At 49.0% G+C, this 17,174-nt stretch overlaps 1 protein-coding gene and 1 pseudogene across 1 annotated transcript in view; one reads left to right on the forward strand and one right to left on the reverse strand.

The window, feature by feature from the left end:
- The window catches only part of LOC125963851 (UDP-N-acetylglucosamine--peptide N-acetylglucosaminyltransferase 110 kDa subunit-like), a 275,052-nt gene that overhangs the window by 244,796 nt on the left and 13,082 nt on the right, over positions 1 to 17,174 (reverse strand). The gene's annotated exons all lie outside the window — the stretch shown is intronic.
- Positions 10,574 to 10,679, forward strand: LOC125964138 (uncharacterized; annotated as a pseudogene).

Here is a 17,174-nt window from a genome sequence, read left to right on the forward strand (position 1 = left end):
AGGTTATACTCCATTTAAAGTTATTATAGGCACTTCCCTGGTGATTCAGTGGTAAAGAATCTGCCTTCCAATTCAGGGGACACATGTCTGATCCCTGGTCGGGGAACTAAGATCCTACAGGCGGCAGGGCAACTAAGCCCGCGCGCCACAACTACTGAGCCCATGTGCCCTGGAGCATGCAGGCCACAACTAGAGAGAAACCTCCACACCACAACGAAGAGCCCACGTGCTGCAATGAAAGATCCCGCACGCCTCAATGAAGATCCTGCGTCTCGCAACTAAGACCCAATGCAGCCAAAAATAAATTAAATAAATAAGTAAATAATAAACCTTTGAAAAACTGAAGTTATTATAATATATTGGCTCTATTCCCTGTGCTGTACAATATGTCCTTGTAGCTTATCTATTTTATACACAGTAGTTTGTACCTCTTAATCCCGTCCTCCTATTTTGCCTCTCCCCACTTCCTTCTCCCCACTGGTAGCCACCACTTTGCTCAATAGACCTTACATATTAGTTTTGATTCATTTCATTATTCATTTTCATGAGATATCTGGGAGTTCAGCAGCTTTCAAGATTTCAAAAGGGGGAATTCCCTGGCAGTCCAGCGGTTGGGATTCTAGGCTTTCACTGCCAGGGACCAGGGTTCAACCCCTGGTCTGGTATTTAGGAATCTGCAGGCCTCGTAGTGTGGCCAAAAAAGAAAAAAAAAAAAAAAACGATTTAAAAAGGGAACATGGGGCTTCCCTGTTGGCGCAGTGGTTGGGAGTCCGCCTGCCGATGCAGGGGACATGGGTTCGTGCCCCAGTCCGGGAAGATCCCACACACCGCGGAGCGGCTAGGCCCATGAGCCATGGCTGCTGAGACTGTGCGTCCGGAGCCTGTGCTCTGCAACAGGAGAGGCCACAACAGTGACAGGCCCGTGTACCACAAAAAAAAAGGGGGGGGGAACATGCAGTCGATTGTGTATTGGTTTTATGGTTTGTAGAAATGCCACGCAGTTGGGCACATTTCTATGGCGGTGGGGGAAGAGCTAGTGGTTAGGAAGGGTGTGGGCTTGGTTTTAGGAAGGAGGAAGATGCATAAAGGTGGGTTTTCTCTTAGCTTGTGTTCCTCCAAATGCAGAGCCTGAGACAAGGATTTGCATGAGACTTGTTTTGGGAAATGATCCCAAGGGACAGGTGTGGGGGATTGAGAAGGAGGAAAAAACAGTCCAAGAAATATCATGAAATTGATCACTACTGTGGGCAGCTGAGCTTTGATCCCACTGGGGACCCTCTAAGGAGCAATGCAGAACGTGCCTCAAAATTATCCACCTGAGAGGTGGAGGAGGGGAGTATGCACTCACTGCACTCGCTGGTTCCTGTCTTTCAATGGGCCAAGGCTTACCCCCTGGGGTGTTAACTCCCTGGAACTTCCATATTTGCTCAGAATTACTTGGAAGGCTTGTTAAGACACAGATTGCTGAGTCCCACTTCCAGAGAACCTACCTCAGGTAATTCTGGGCTAGCTGCTGAGAATTTTTATTTCAAAGAGGTTCCCAGATGATGTTGATTTTGCTGGTCTGGGGTCCGTACTTTTGAGAATCAATAACTTAGAGGTTTGAACTTTGAATGGTGACAACATGGGGGAGAAGGAAAGTTAACTCAAAGTCATGGAGTTGTGAGCCAGCATTCAGTGTTCTGGAATTGCAAGTGTTTGGCCACGTCTGGTATGTTTTGAGAGTGACGAGGAGAGACTGAGAGGTCAGCAAGAGCTAAATGGTCAAGAACCCTGAATGCCAAGCAAAGGAACTTGAACTTGATTCTGTAGGTAATAGGAGCCATTGGAGAATTTTAAGCAGGGGAGGATTCTGTTTCTATTTATGCTTCAGAAAGAGCACAGTGGTCTGGGTAGAAAGGGGTGAGCTAGGGGGACATGACCATAGAAGTCTGCAAAATGAACAGCCTGATCTTGGCACTCGTGGGGATGTGGGGCCTCTCTTAACGAGCATGATGGTGTCACAATCCTTGATGTGCAGTCTGAGAAGCTATTGATTCCACAGTTTCTGGCCCCGGGACCCTCCATGTAAGGTCCTCCAGCCTCTTCAACCTTCTCTTTCAAGTCGTGGATGGAGTCATCAGGGTCAATGGCATAAGGCTTGCCCTGGCCGCTGGAGCCCTTCATGAAGACCTGGATCTCAGGAGGGAAGGTCTCCAGCACCTGGAGGCTCCTGAAAGGAGAGACAGTGGTGTCCACTGGGGCCACATGTCCTCTTGTTTTCATAGTTTTGCCTTTCCCAGAATGTCATATGGTTGGAATCATCCAGTGTGTAGTCTTTTCAGACCGGTTTCTTTCAACTAGCAATATGCATTTAAGCTTCTTCCATGGCTTTTCATACATCACCACTCACAGTAACAAATTATTTTTTTCTTGTGATGAGAGCTTTTAAGATCTACTCTCTTAGCAACTTTCAAATACACAACAATATTGTTAGCTATAGTCACTACACTATACATGACATCCCCAGGACTTATTTATCTTATAACTTGAAGTTTGTACCTTTGGACCATTTCAGCTATTTCACCCACCTCCCACCTCTGGCAACCAGTCTATTCTATGTATCTGTGAGTTGTTTCTTCTTTTTTTTTTTAAAGATTCCACATATAAGTGATCTCATACAGTATTTATGTTTCACCCTCTGACTTAATGCACTTAGCATAATGCCCTCAAGGTCTATCTGTGTTGTCACAAATGGCAGATTTCCTTCTTTTCATGTGGCTGAATAAAATTCCATTATCTACCTATCTATCTATATCTATCTATCTATCTATCTATCTATCTCTATCTATCTATCTATCTATCTATCTATCTATCTATCTATCTATCTATATCTATATGTCACATTTTCTTTATCCATTCACCTGTTGGACACTTAGTTGTTTCCTAGTCTTGCTTTGCCTATTTTATTTTATTTTTTTACACACACTGCATGACATGCGGGCCTTAATTCCCTGACCAGGGATCAAACACCTGCCCCCTGCAGTGGAAGTGTGGAGTCTTAACCACTGGACCACCAGGGAAGTCCCCTGCTTTGCCTATTTTAGAATCAGATTATTTGTTTTTGTTTGTTTGTTTGTTTGTTGCTATGGAGTTGTTTGAATTCCTTATAGATTTTGGATATTAACCTCTTATCATACATGTGGTTTTCAAATATTTTTTCCCATTCCTAGGTTGCCTTTTCATTTTGTTGATTGTTTCTTTTGCTCTCCAGGAGCTTTTTAGTTTGATGTAGTCCCATTGGTTGCTTTTTGTTTTTGTTGCTTGTGGCTTTGTTGCCATACCCAAAAAATCATCACCAAGACCAATGTTAAGGAGCTTTCTCTTTATGTTCTCTTCTAGGAGTTTTACAGTTTCAGGTCTTACATTTAAGTTTTTAACCCATTTCAAGTTAATTTTTACAAATGGTGTAAGATAGGGGTCCACTTTCTTTGTTTTGCATGTGGGTATCCAGTTTTGCCAACACCATTTACTGAAGAGACTATCTTTTCCCTGTTGAGTATTCTTGGATCCCTGTCAATTAGTTGCCTGTATGTGTGTGGATTTATTTCTCGGCTCTTGATTCTGTTGCATTGGTGTATGTGTCTGTTTTCATGCCAGTACCATACTATTTTGATTACTCTAGCTTTGTAGTATAATTTGAAATCAGGAAAAGTGTTGCCTCCAGCTTTGTTCTTCTTTCTCAGGATTGCTGTGGCTTTTGAAGTCTATTGCAGTTCCATATGAATTTTAGGATTGTTTTTCCTATTTATGTAAAAAATGTCATGGGAATTTTGATAGGGATTGCACTGGAGCTGTAGATTGCTTTAGGTTGTATGGACTCTCCGAGTGAGACGTGCATGTAAATGATTTGCCTAAGACCTATTAAAGTAAAACAAAAAAAGTCAAAGAAACTGCTACATTAGAAAATACTAAACGTGTAGAGTATGGGCGGCTGGTGTGTGCTCGGGATGACCCAGCCCCCTCCAGGCCAGAGAGGTGGGTGGGAAGTAGCAATTACAACAGACAAGGATGACCCTCCCTGTTTACCCCTCCCTCTGGGCCCATTTTATTCCGGGCTGCATCGTTTAAACTCAAAACACACTTTTAATATAGGGCCCTTGTAGCCATCTTGTTGTGCTACTCTTCACAACCCATGAGCAGGGTCACAGGAAACTGTAAACAGGTCTGGCTTTCCATGTTACCACTCATACAAGCCAGTGCTTTTCCACACTTGATCTACAGATCACAGACACGTGAGGATTATGCAAAAGAACAAGGACAAAGCTTTATTATAAGTTTCACATCGAAACAGGGTCCACACGAGGCCCAGCCTGGGAGGAGGTGGACACTGATGGCCTCGCCCCAAAGTTATTGGCTCAGGCCAACTTCCTCCTCTTAAACCCCAAGGTAATGAATCGAGACCTGGAGGAGAATGACTTGGTCGATGGCCCAGTGGTTTTTTGTCCAGCCACGCCCTGGGCAGGTGATGAGGGGGCCCTAAGAGCAAGGCTGCACCTTGCTGTGCCCACTGCGGAGCTGAGGCTGATAGGAGTAGAGGCCGGAACCGACACACCCCTAAAGTCAGCCTTGGCTGGGCATGGGCTGCGCCCTCCGCTGGAAGTAGGGGGGCCCTGCCTGGGTGCGCCCCCAGGGATGTGAGTTAAAATGGGGGCAGTAGTGCCTCCAAACCCAGGCTTCTTCTTAGTGCTGGGTCCCGTGGTCACCATGGGGTGGCTCTGGTGAGGAGGGTCCCAGGAGTTCAGGCCCATGCTGCCCCCATTGCTGTGTGTGGTGCTCGGGGGCCCCCCCTTTCTTGATGTCACGCTGAGAGCTGCAAACATGCAGCTCAGATCATCTAGGGCAGCTGCTCTGCTCCCAAAACGCAGCTGTGTGCTGGCATGGGTGCCCACGGTGGAATTTCTGGATGATGAACACCCAGAAGATGCTTGTGCGGGGCTGCCCGAAGCTGGGGGGCCTGGAGCAGAGGCAAAGGCTGGGGCTTTCCGTTTCCTCTGCTGGGGAGAGCTGCCACAGGCGGTGGTTCCTCGCTGCTGCCAGTCAGGGCCCCCAGGGATGTGAGTTAAAATGGGGGCAGTAGTGCCTCCAAACCCAGGCTTCTTCTTAGTGCTGGGTCCCGTGGTCACCATGGGGTGGCTCTGGTGAGGAGGGTTCCAGGAGTTCAGGCCCACGCTGCCCCCATTGCTGTGTGTGGTGCTCGGGGGCCCCCTCTTTCTTGATGTCACGCTGAGAGCTGCAAACATGCAGCTCAGATCATCTAGGGCAGCCGCTCTGCTCCCAAAACGCAGCTGTGTGCTGGCATGGGTGCCCACGGTGGAATTTCTGGATGATGAACACCCAGAAGATGCTTGTGCGGGGCCGCCCGAAGCTGGGGGGCCTGGAGCAGAGGCAAAGGCTGGGGCTTTCCGTTTCCTCTGCTGGGGAGAGCTGCCACAGGCGGTGGTTCCTCGCTGCTGCCAGTCAGGGCCCCCAGGGATGTGAGTTAAAATGGGGGCAGTAGTGCCTCCAAACCCAGGCTTCTTCTTAGTGCTGGGTCCCGTGGTCACCATGGGGTGGCTCTGGTGAGGAGGGTCCCAGGAGTTCAGGCCCACGCTGCCCCCATTGCTGTGTGTGGTGCTCGGGGGCCCCCTCTTTCTTGATGTCACGCTGAGAGCTGCAAACATGCAGCTCAGATCTAGGGCAGCCGCTCTGCTCCCAAAACCCAGCTGTGTGCTGGCATGGGTGCCCACGGTGGAATTTCTGGATGAACCACTCCCAGAAGATGCTTGTGCGGGGCCGCTCGAAGCTGGGGGTCTGGAGCAGAGGCAAAGGCTGGAGCTTTCCGTTTCCTACGCTGGGGAGAGCTGCCGAGGTCCCCGATGGCATAGGTCTCACCCCGCAGCGCTCTGTTGATGCGCCGGAACGCTGCTTCCTTCTCGGAGTCTAGGTCTTCGGCGGTGACCCGGAAACCCGGCTCAGGGGCTGGAGGCAGCCTCAGAGGTTCCCCTCGCCTGTGCGGCAGCAGAGGAATCCTGCGTTTTCGGGGCCTGGGACTGTCAGATGTGCAGGAGCCCTTCCTCCAGGGCCCTTTCTGCCCTCTTGCTGCCTCTGCATTTTTGTCAGGCTGGCTTTTCCTCTGGTAAACCACCAGAGCTGCAGAGGGCGACGGAGGGCCCTCCTCGCGCCCTGTCTTTGCAGACTTCTGGGGCAGCCCTTGCGGTATGGCGGGACCCCTCCTTCTTTCCACTGGCAGGAAACCTCGGGTGGAGCTATATGAGCTCGTGATGGCGTTTCTTTGGGGGCAGGAGCTCATACAAGCGGTCTGCGGTCTCCTGGTGGATCTGTCCTCTGCCCACTTGGCGTGGAGGTCTCTCTGCAGAGGTCCAGGCCTGGGCACGAAGAAAGAGCCCCCCAGGGGCCTAAATGCAGATCGTGCGCCCCCGGTGTCATTGGGGCTTCTCTGGTCATCGTTCTTCCCTGTGACTGTGGGGACTTCCTCCTGCTTGGCCATCCCTTGCCCGCTCTCTCCCAGGGCCCTCAACACCGTCTTCTCTGTGCTGTAGTTCAGGACACAGCTGGGTGTCGTGGCCGGCACTGGCTGCCCCCGTGCCACACTGACAGTGACTGTGTCCACTGCGGACACTGAGCTGCGGGACGTCGTGGAGGTGCGAGCACCCATCTCTGCCTTCTTCCGATGGCCTCGCCTGAAGATGGAGATAAGGATCCCCATAAGGAGTGCAGCGTCTGCGGGATGGTAGAATGGGGTCTCAGAGACTCTGTGGCAAAGCGCAGATGGCAGAGTCACTGGACACTTGTGGGCCGGCCTGCGAGTGGATAGCCGGCCATAGACAGCTGGGTGACCCGGGCCGGCCACGGGAAGTCGGTGGGCGCGGGGAGCGGGCTGGGGGCAGCCGAGCCCTCCTGGCAGGTGCTGGTCCCCCAGTGCCCGGGACGAGGGTGAGGGGCAGGGCCTACCTAAGTAACTGCTCCTAGAGAACTTGGGTGAGGTCGGTCCTTGGATAGAGAGCTGGGCTCCGAGCACTCTCCTTCAGCTGCCAACTCGGCCAAAAGCGGAGTGCGCTCTCTTTGGCCTGTTGCCTTTTTATACTCTGAAACCTGTGAGCGAACAATGGGCGTGCGTTGGCGGGGCGCAAAAGTTTAGGGAGGGGTGGCGCATGCGCAGAGTACACGTCAGGCCCTGGGGCGCACAGGTGAGGATGCGCGCCCCTGGACCGTCTAGCGCTTCTGAATCTCCCGGGGGTCTGAGGGCTGGACGTGTTTGCCTTGAGGGTGATGAGCTTCTTGGCAGGACAGCTGGCCCTTCTCCCCTGGCCGTGCCCCAGTGCTGTCGGGGTAACTAACTGTACTGGACGGGATCCCCGCCCAGCAAAGTGGAGCAAGGTCGCTGGCTGTGCAGCTCCCACAAGAGGCGGCAGCTTTGGCAGCAGCGCCTCTGCGTCCTCCTGCCCTTTCCCCTGGCGGCACTGGAGGGGAGTCGCTAAGAACGGAAGTGCCCACGCCATCCAGATTCCCTGGGGTGACACCTGAAGTGGTGGCCAGGGCTGGCTGAGAGGGCCATACTTACCATATGACCCAAAAACCCACTCCTAGGCAATTAACCAAGAGAAAAACTTTTCACAAAACACATATGTGAATGTTTTAGCTATCTTGTCCACAATTCCTAAATATAGGACTATTGAGGTTATCCAATTTTCTTGAGTTTGTCATTTTTAATTGTTCTTGGAATAACACTATGTATACGTATTGTTTCACAGTCTAGAGTTAATATTTTACCAATTAAATAAAATTCAGAAGGCTTACATCCATATAGATTCTTTTACCTTCCATTCTTTGTTATAGCTGTCATACGTGTCACCTTTATATGACGTCAACGCCACCCTCTGAGACTGTGGTATCCTTTTTTCATACATATACAGGGAATTCCCTGGCGGTCCAGTGGTTAAGACTCAGCACTTTCACTGCTGGGACCCCGGGTTCAGTCCCTGGTAGGGGAACTAAGACTCCTTAAACTTAACCCCACTCTGGGGCAATGTCCCAGCCAGGCAGAAACTGCAGGTGGAGCTGGAGACCTTGAAGAGTTTGGCTATACTTCCAGCTCAGCCCAAAGCCCAAGGATGATTCTGGACTTTCATTCTGACTCGTGCATTTCAGATCTTTCTGGGTTTGGACCTGGTATATATGTCCCTCCCAGCCCGCCCTGCCTGCCCCTTCAGTTGTCACCCCAGCAGGATCTGGTTGGCTTGGGCACTTCTGGGGTTTTTTGTTTGTTTGTTTTTGGGGGTTTTTTTGCACTTCTGTTCTTAGCGGCTCTCTCCTCCAATGTTACCAGGTGGGAGGGCAGGCGGACGCACAGGCGCTGATGCCAAATCTGCCACCTCGGGCGGCGGCTGCTGAGCCATGTACCCTGCTCTCCAGCTTTCCTGCTCTGGTGGCCGGGGACCCATCCTGTACAGTTAGAGCCGGCCGGGGGAGAAGGGGCAGCTGCCCTGCCAAGAAGCTCATCACCCTCAAGGCAAACACGTCCAGCCCTCAGACCCCCGGGAGATTCAGAAGCGCTAGACGGTCCAGGGGCGCGCATCTTCACCTGTGCGCCCCAGGGCCTGACGTGTACTCTGCGCATGCGCCACCCCTCCCTAAACTTTTGCGCCCCGCCAACGCACGCCCATTGTTCGCTCACAGGTTCCAGAGCTGCATCCCAGCAACAGGCCAAAGAGAGCGCACTCCGCTTTTGGCCGAGTTGGCAGCTGAAGGAGAGTGCTCGGAGCCCAGCTCTCTATCCAAGGACCGACCTCACCCAAGTTCTCTAGGGTCAGTTACTTAGGTAGGCCCTGCCCCTCACCCCAGCCCCAGGCACTGGGGGACCAGCACCTGCCAGGAGGGCTCGGCTGCCCCCAGCCCGCTCCCCGCGCCCACCGACTTCCCATGGCCGGCCCGGGTCACCCAGCTGTCTATGGCCGGCTATCCACTCGCAGGCCAGCCCACAAGTGTCCAGTGACTCTGCATCTGCGCTTTGCCACAGAGTCTCTGAGACCCCATTCTACCGTTCCGCAGACCCTGCGCTCCTTTCTGGGGGTCCTTATCTCCATCTGCAGGCGAGGCCATCGGAAGAAGGCAGTGATGGGTGCTCGCACCTCCACGACGTCCCGCAGCTCAGTGTCCGCAGTGGACACAGTCACTGTCAGTGTGGCACGGGGGCAGCCAGTGCCGGCCACGACACCCAGCTGTGTCCTGAACTACAGCACAGAGAAGACGGTGTTGAGGGCCCTGGGAGAGAGCGGGCAAGGGATGGCCAAGCAGGAGGAAGTCCCCACAGTCACAGGGAGGAACGAAGACCAGAGAAGCGGCCCCGATGACACCGAGGGCGCACGATCTGCATTTAGGCCCCTGGGGGGCTCTTTCTTCGTGCCCAGGCCTGGACCTCTGCAGAGAGACCTCCACGCCAAGCGGTCAGAAGACAGATCCACCAGGAGACCGCAGACCGCTTGTATGAGCTCCTGCCCCCAAAGAAACGCCATCACGAACTCATATATCTCCACCCGAGGTTTCCTACCAGTGAAGAGAAGGAGGAGTCCCGCCATACCGGAAGGGCTGCTCCAAAAGTCTGCAAAGAAAGGGAGCAAGGAGGGCCCTCCGTCGCCCTCTGCAGCTCCGGTGGTTTCCCAGAGGAAAAGCCAGCCTGACAAAGATGTAGAGGCAACAAGAGGGCAGAAAGGGCCCTGGAGGAACGGCTCCCGCACATCTGACAGTCCCAGGCCCCGAAAACGCAGGATTCCTCTGCTGCCGCACCGGCAAGAGGAGCCTCTGAGGCTGCCCCCCGGCCCTGAGCTGGGTTTCCCTGTCGCCACTGAAGACCTAGACTCCGAGAAGGAAGTAGCGTTCCGGCGCATCAGCAGTGAGCTGCAGGGTGAGACCTAGGCCATTGGGGGCCTGGGCACCATGCAGCCTCCCTGTCCGTTTCTGCTGCCTGCCGCAGGGGCTGCTTCTCCGCAGAAAATGTTTCATAGTTATTTCTATTTTAATATGATCATGGTACATTAAAATGTATTAGTGCTTCCCTGTGAACACTAAGGTCACTTGTAATTTTCTATATTGTTCTATATTTTTGTGACTAAAGGCATTACTTGGGGGAATTAAAAGAATATCTTGAAGCGATTTTGGCTTTTGATCTGCCACTAATTCCTATTTAACCTTAATTCAGGGGTCGGATTCTTTGACCCAAGGAAACAGAATAGTATAAAAAGAAAGAATGTGAGTGTCAGATGGTGGCAGTGATTAAGTATAGCGAGATACGCCTTTGCAAAAGTTACTGTTGGTCCCAGTTACTCACTTAGCTGTGTGACCCTGGGCAAGTCACTTCACCTAAATCTCTGAATTATAGGGCTGTGCTGATGATTTAAAAGTGACTGAGCACGGTGGACACTCGGAAATCCTGGGTTCTCAATAAAGCCACTGCCCTGCTCTTTGGTCCTTTGGAATTACTAGATTAGTAAAATTTATACTTGACAGTAATTTTAGCTTAAAGTTTATTTTGTCTATTTCATCTCAGCCTTTTGGCTAAGATCAAGTGTAGTATCTGTTCTTGTCAATTTAAATAGCAAGAGAAAAGAAAGGAAAATAACGGGCATGCCCCCACACTCTTCAGACAATAGGAGCCTCTTAACCTGTTCCTTTGTCCAGAGACACAGGCCATTTCTCAGTGAAGGCCTCTGCCATCACTGAGGTTGCAGGGGAGATGTGGTAACTGGGGAGAAAAAGACCAATGGGGATGACCCCCTCACTCCTCAACATCCAAGCCCCCCACTTTCTCACTTGTCTGGCTAGAAATAAAAGGTTGATCCCATGGTTTTAACTTTCAGCTGTTGCTGGACTTTGCGTGCCTTGCGTAAACTGGGAGACAGAGGCAGGAAAAAACCCCACCATAATCACCCTGTTATGGGCTGTTATTCAACTTTGGACTTCCAGGCCCCATCTGCCTGTTAGCGTTCACTTCTTAGAGTTTCAAGTGCATGCTGTTTGTCCTCTATCTTGCCCCATGCGGCTCTCAAGCCCTCGTAATATGACCACATTTCTCGTGCCACATGTAAACATTCTAACACTTTGCAGATACTGAATTAAAAATCTATTATTTACATTGACTTCACCATTTTCATTTTCCTGGTGTGTTCAGTAGAAAATTCAAAATTACATATGTACCTGGCATTATGTATTTTTTGGTGAGCAGTGATCCAGAGGATGGAAATGTATGCCTCCTTCGACTCCTTAAACTTAACCCCACTCTGGGGCAATGTCCCAGCCAGGCAGAAACTGCAGTGTGTCTTGGAGAAGGTCTTTTGCATTGAGATAGTAGGATGCTCTTTTAGCTTCAAGAACTTGGATGTTGTTGAGTTTAACCTGGTATAAGTTCAAATTAGAGTGTTTTAATTTTAGGATGTTAAAGGTAATCCCCATGGTAAACACAAAGAAAATAGCTATAGAATAGTCCCAAAAGGAAGTGAGAAAGTCATTTAAATATTTTATTGTAAGAAATCAGCTAAACACACACAACGAAAGATAGGAATGCAGGAAATGAGGGGCAAAAAAGCTTTGGGCAGATGGAAAAGAAACAGCACAATAGCAGAAATAAGTCTTTTTTTTGTCAGCAATTACTTTAAATGTAAATGCATTAAACTCTCCAATCAAAATACAGAGATTGGCGGAATAGGTAAAAACATATGACCCAACTATATGCTGTCTACAAGAGACTTACTTGAGATCAAAAGAATCAAGCAGGTTGAAAGTTAAAGGATAGAAAAGGGAATTCCAAACTCAGTGAGAAAACTCAAATAGTAACCAAGAGAGCAGGAGTGTCTATACCAATATCAGACAAAATAGACTTTGAATTTAAAATGGATCAAAGAGGTAAATATAAGAGCTAAACTATACAAATTTCTGAAGAAAAAAAGGGATAAATCTTCATAGTCTTGGATTTGGCAATGAACGCTTAAATATGATAGCAAAAGCACAGGCAACAAAAGGAAAAAGAAATTGGACTTTATCAAAATTAAAATCCTTTGTGTTTCAAAGAACACCATCAAGAAAGACATAATACAACCTTCAGAATGAAGGAAAATGTTTGCAAGTCATATATCTGATAAAGCCTAGTATTCAGAATATGTAAAGAACACTGGCAACTCAACAATAAAATGTCAAATAACCAAATTTTAAAAATGAGAAGAAGAATCTGCATAGATACTGCTCCAAAAAGACACAAATTGCCAATAAGCACATGAAAACATGTCCAAAATTATTAGTCAAAATTATGCAAACTGAAACCACAGTGAGATACCACTTCATACCCACTATTGTGCCATATAATTTTTTTAAAAACAAGGGTTGGCAATGATGTGGGGAAATTGGCACTTTCAAGCATCGCTGGTGCAAATATGAAAAAGAAAATAGTTTGGCCATTCCTCAAAAAGTTCAACACAGAGATACAGTATGGCCCAGGAACTCCACTCCCAGGTATATGTCCAGGAGAAATAAAAAACATATGTTCACACGAAAACTTGTACATGAGTGTTATACTGTCATATCATTATTCATAATAGCCAAAAAGTGGAAACAACCCAACTATTCGCCAACTGAGGAATGGAAAAATAAAATGTGTTATATCCATACAATGAATATTATTCAGCCATTAAAAGGGTGAAGGACAGATACATGCTACAACCTGGATGCACCTTGAATACATTTTGCTTACTGCAAAAGTCAGACACAGAAGTCCGCACATTGTGTGGTTCTATTCATATGAAAGGTCCAGCATAGGAAAATCAATAGAGACAGAAAGACCCAGGGCTGGGGTGAAAGGGGAGGACAGAATGAGAATGACTGATACTAGGTATGAGGTTTCTCTTGGGGATGATGAAAATGTACTGGAATTAGAGATGTTGATTGCAAAACCTGAGTACACTAAAAGCAGCTGAATCACACAGTTAAAAAAAAATGTGAATTGATGGAATGTGAATTATATCTCAATCAAAGGATAATATGACAACATTTTTATAGTCATTCCTCTTGATCAGTTTCAGGATGGAATTCTCACAGTGACTTCAATGGAGTGGCTTGTATGGGATGATAGTTGAGGCTCAACCCTTTGGGACTAGATGTTCATTTTGAGCTGTTGAATGACGGTGAGGGCCAGCCAGTATATTTTCTTCACGGAGGATCAATCCCCATATGTATCCTTGGTTTGAATCCTTGTCTTTTTCTTTTCATATTCCTGAAACAAGTTCCTAGGAAATACATTCACAATAGTGAGAGGTGTTGACATCTTCCTGGCAAAAGTCTTAACTTATTCACAGGTCAAACTTCAGAGCTCCTTATTACTAGCTGCCCGGGGAATCCCCTGAATCAAAGTAGGGCTTATGAAGATGGACCTTGCATTTGAGCGTGCACTTAAAATACCCAACAGGCTCATCACATGGGGAAAATAACTTTATTTACATGAGACAAGTACAAAGTCAGCACAACACAGTGAGGGAGAGTATGGGTGCTGGTGCCTGATGGCCTGAAATCAAATCCTATTTGAACGCCACGTGTACCTGGGAAGGTTAGTTACTTAGCCCTTCTGTTTCTCAGTTCCCTGGCCAGGGATATGGAAATATTAGTAGGACCTGCTTATTCGTATTATGTTCTGAGGCTAAACATTAGTAAATACAAAGCCTGAAGAAAAATGATGGGTACTTCATAAGTGCTACCTACATAAATGTTCAAGTATTAAATGCCTGGAAGAATAAGTAGGTCGTCTCCAGAAAGGGCACCTAGGAGGCTACAAACAGGAGGATAGAGCCTACTTTTTCACATTGATGACATGAGTAAGACGTTTTAGAGCTCATGGAAAGAATATTATTTCTTGTGATGCACTGTGGGGTGGGCAGAGTAGGGGCTGTGACCCATATTTTATGGTTCAGGGCACTGAAATTTAGACAGATTGAGTAACTTGCCCAGAGTCACAACACTGATGAGTGATGGGTCTGAGGCAGGGGAGGGATAGAGATTCCTGAACACATGGACATGAGATCATGCCCTGGATACACAAACCAAGAGCTCTCCTCACTCCCTTTCCCACATCTTCCTGCCCCAAGGATGCTGCAGGGAGACAGCTGGTACTCGGAGGAGGTGCCTGGCCCAAGAGAATGGCTCAAATCTGGACCCACCTCCTGGCTCTACGTTTCAATCCCTGACCCCAAATACAATGTCTTTCCCCCAAATGCAGACCCCCTGATGGACCGGGGTATCCAAATGTGTGTGCATCTTCCCTCCCTTCCCCCTCAGCACTTGATTCTAGCAGCTGATTTGCAGTGAGACTTCCTGGTGGTCAGGTGACCACCCTGAATGACCAGTAGTCTACTTGACTCCCTAACTGACTCAAAACCCAGGACATTCCAAACCAACTGCCCACATGACAGTTGCACAGAGAATTAGCATCATTTTCAACTGATCAAACCTGGATGATGAGCAGTTAATATTCATTAGCTGGGAACAGGGTCTACTGGGCTGGTGTTTTGGTGGCTTAACAGATGAGGTTTACAGGCCCCCAGGGTCTCACTGACTAGAAACTGACCAATCATCTGAGCAGCTTGGACTAAGGCCTGGCTAAGAGCAGGCAGTGGCTGCATGGGCTCTGAGTGGGCACCTTCCATGCCCAATCCTCCCTCAGCCAGATCCAGGCTCTGCTGTACAAACTACAGCCATTGCTCCTGAATCTACTTGCTGGTATTATTTCCACAGTACCTTCAATGGAGTGGTTAGTGGGGGTGCTATTTGTGTCCCTACCCTGTTGTTTGGCCAGATGCTGATTCTGATGTGCCTGAACCACCGCTGCGGATGGCCAGCAGATTATCTTGATCGCAGATGATATTCTTGTGCATCCTGTGTTTGACTCCTTTGTAATCTTCCTTTTCTGCTTGGTACCCGAGTCATGATCCAGGAAAACACAACAAAAACTGAGAGAACTATTGATATGTTGCTGGGAGAAGACCATGCAGAGGTGTCAATTCATTCCCAGGTCACACATCTCTTCTCTTTGTTCACCAGCCTCCTAGGGGAGTCTAGGGGAGTCAAGTGAATCGAAGCTGGGCTGAGAAGAGGGTGTTGCAATGTGGTGTGCACTTAAAATAGCCAGCAGGCTGACTGCACGGAGACATGACTTTATTTAGTGAGGTAATACAGAAAGGGAGCACAGCACAGTGACCGACAGAGTGGGGGCTGGTGCCTGATGGTCTGGATTCAAATCATACCAGAAGCCACATGAACCTGGGAAAGTTATGCAGACCCTCTGTCCTCAGTTCCTTGTTCTGTGATAACGGAAATGTTAATAGGGCCCACTTATTAGTATTACATGATGAAGCTTAATATAGCAAATCAGGTAGACCCTGATGAAAAATGATGGTTACTTCATAAATGCTACCTAAGTGTGCAAATATTAAATGTCTGGAAGAATAAGCAAGAAATGTGGTAGTGCTGCCTCCAGAGAGGGGACCTGGATGCCACAGGGCAGGGGAGTGCGGAAGGTTATGGGTGTGATGCTTTAGAGCTTGTGAAGAATATCTGTCATCATCTCCTGTGATCCCCACATCAGCCCCGTGGGGAACTCATGGCAGGTGCTGTGAACCATATTTTATGGTACATGGCACGAAAATGTTGAGATTGTAAGTGACTTTCCCGGAGTCGCAAAGCTGATGACAGATGGATGTGGGACAGGAATGTAGTTGGTTCCCTGGGACAGAAATCCCTCAACCCCTGAATCCTCTAGATGGTGCTCTGGACCCCTGAGCCCAGGGCTCCCCTCCCTCCATCCCCCCAATCCTCCTGCCTGCCCCATGGTTGCTCCAAGGACAGGAGGGGTCTGAGCCAACAGGAGGGCCCATGCCTGACCTGCTGCCCCCCTTACATGTTGATCCCTGACCCCACAGCTCTTAAATATCCCTGAAAGAAGGTCCCTTGAAGGATCAGGGGGTCCCATCTACGTCCCTCCTCCCTCAGCGTCTTCACACACTGGGTGAGCCTCCTGGTGGTCTGACCAGTGGTCGGCTTGTCTCCACGTGGCTCAGAGCCCTGGTCTCTCCAAGCCTGTTGCCCACATGGCACGTCTCTAACAAATTAGCTTGGTCTTCAACAACCAGCCCTGGATGCACAGGTAGTGCTGATTAATGAGGACAGTGGCCTGCTGGGCTGTGCTTGGTGGTTTAGTGGTTGAAGCTGGCGTGACCCACTGTCGCCTATTGTTGTGAGCAACTGTCTGAGTAGCCTGGGCTACGGCCTGGCTGGGGAGGGGCCGTGGCTGCACTGGCTCTGAGGGCGCACCTTCCCTGCTCATCCTTCCTCATCAAAAACCAGCCCCTACAAACTCATCCATCCCTAGACCCTGCAGTGGCACAGGAGAGAGGCCCATGCCCTTCTAGAGGGACCCCTCCATAGCCACAGCCTAGAGACCCCATCCCAGGACTGTCTCTGAGGATGACCCAGGCCCTCCTAATCTCTGTCACCAAATGTTCATTCCACTAACCCGATGGCATTGTCCCTTCTCTCCACGTTCCCAGGCAGTGCCCAAACACCCAGTGATCCTGTCCACATCAACCACTGGAAATACCGCCACGAAATCCCAGTTTCCTTCCTTTCTGAAAACCTCTAGATTTAGACTGCTAATATTTGCTTTTGGATTTTGACATCGACATTCAGAAGTGTTTAGCCTGTAATTTCTCCTGTCCTGTAATATCTGCTACTGGTATGACATCAGTATTCTCCTGGTCCGATGAAAGCAGTGTGGGTGTGTTCCCTCTATATCTGTTCTCTGGAAGAGTGTGTAGGAGACGGGCATCGTTTCTGTCTTAAATGTTTGGTAGAAATCAGAGGAAGCCACAGGGCCCTGAAGTTTGTTTTGTGGGGAAATTTTTTTGGCATCTCTTTCTAATTGAAGTTTCCTTGGTGTATTGTACAGGGCACAGATCGTAAGCGTAGAGCTTTATGGTTTCTTGTAAATATAAACACATCTGTTACCAACACCCAGTTCAATATACAGGACGTCCCCAGCACCCTGGCTGCCCCCTGTAGAAGGGGAGAAGAATAAGTGCTAACTTATTCAGTTATAAGAATGA

The sequence above is a fragment of the Orcinus orca genome, chromosome 3, assembly GCF_937001465.1.
Source record: "Orcinus orca chromosome 3, mOrcOrc1.1, whole genome shotgun sequence".
Classification (NCBI taxonomy): domain Eukaryota; kingdom Metazoa; phylum Chordata; class Mammalia; order Artiodactyla; family Delphinidae; genus Orcinus; species Orcinus orca.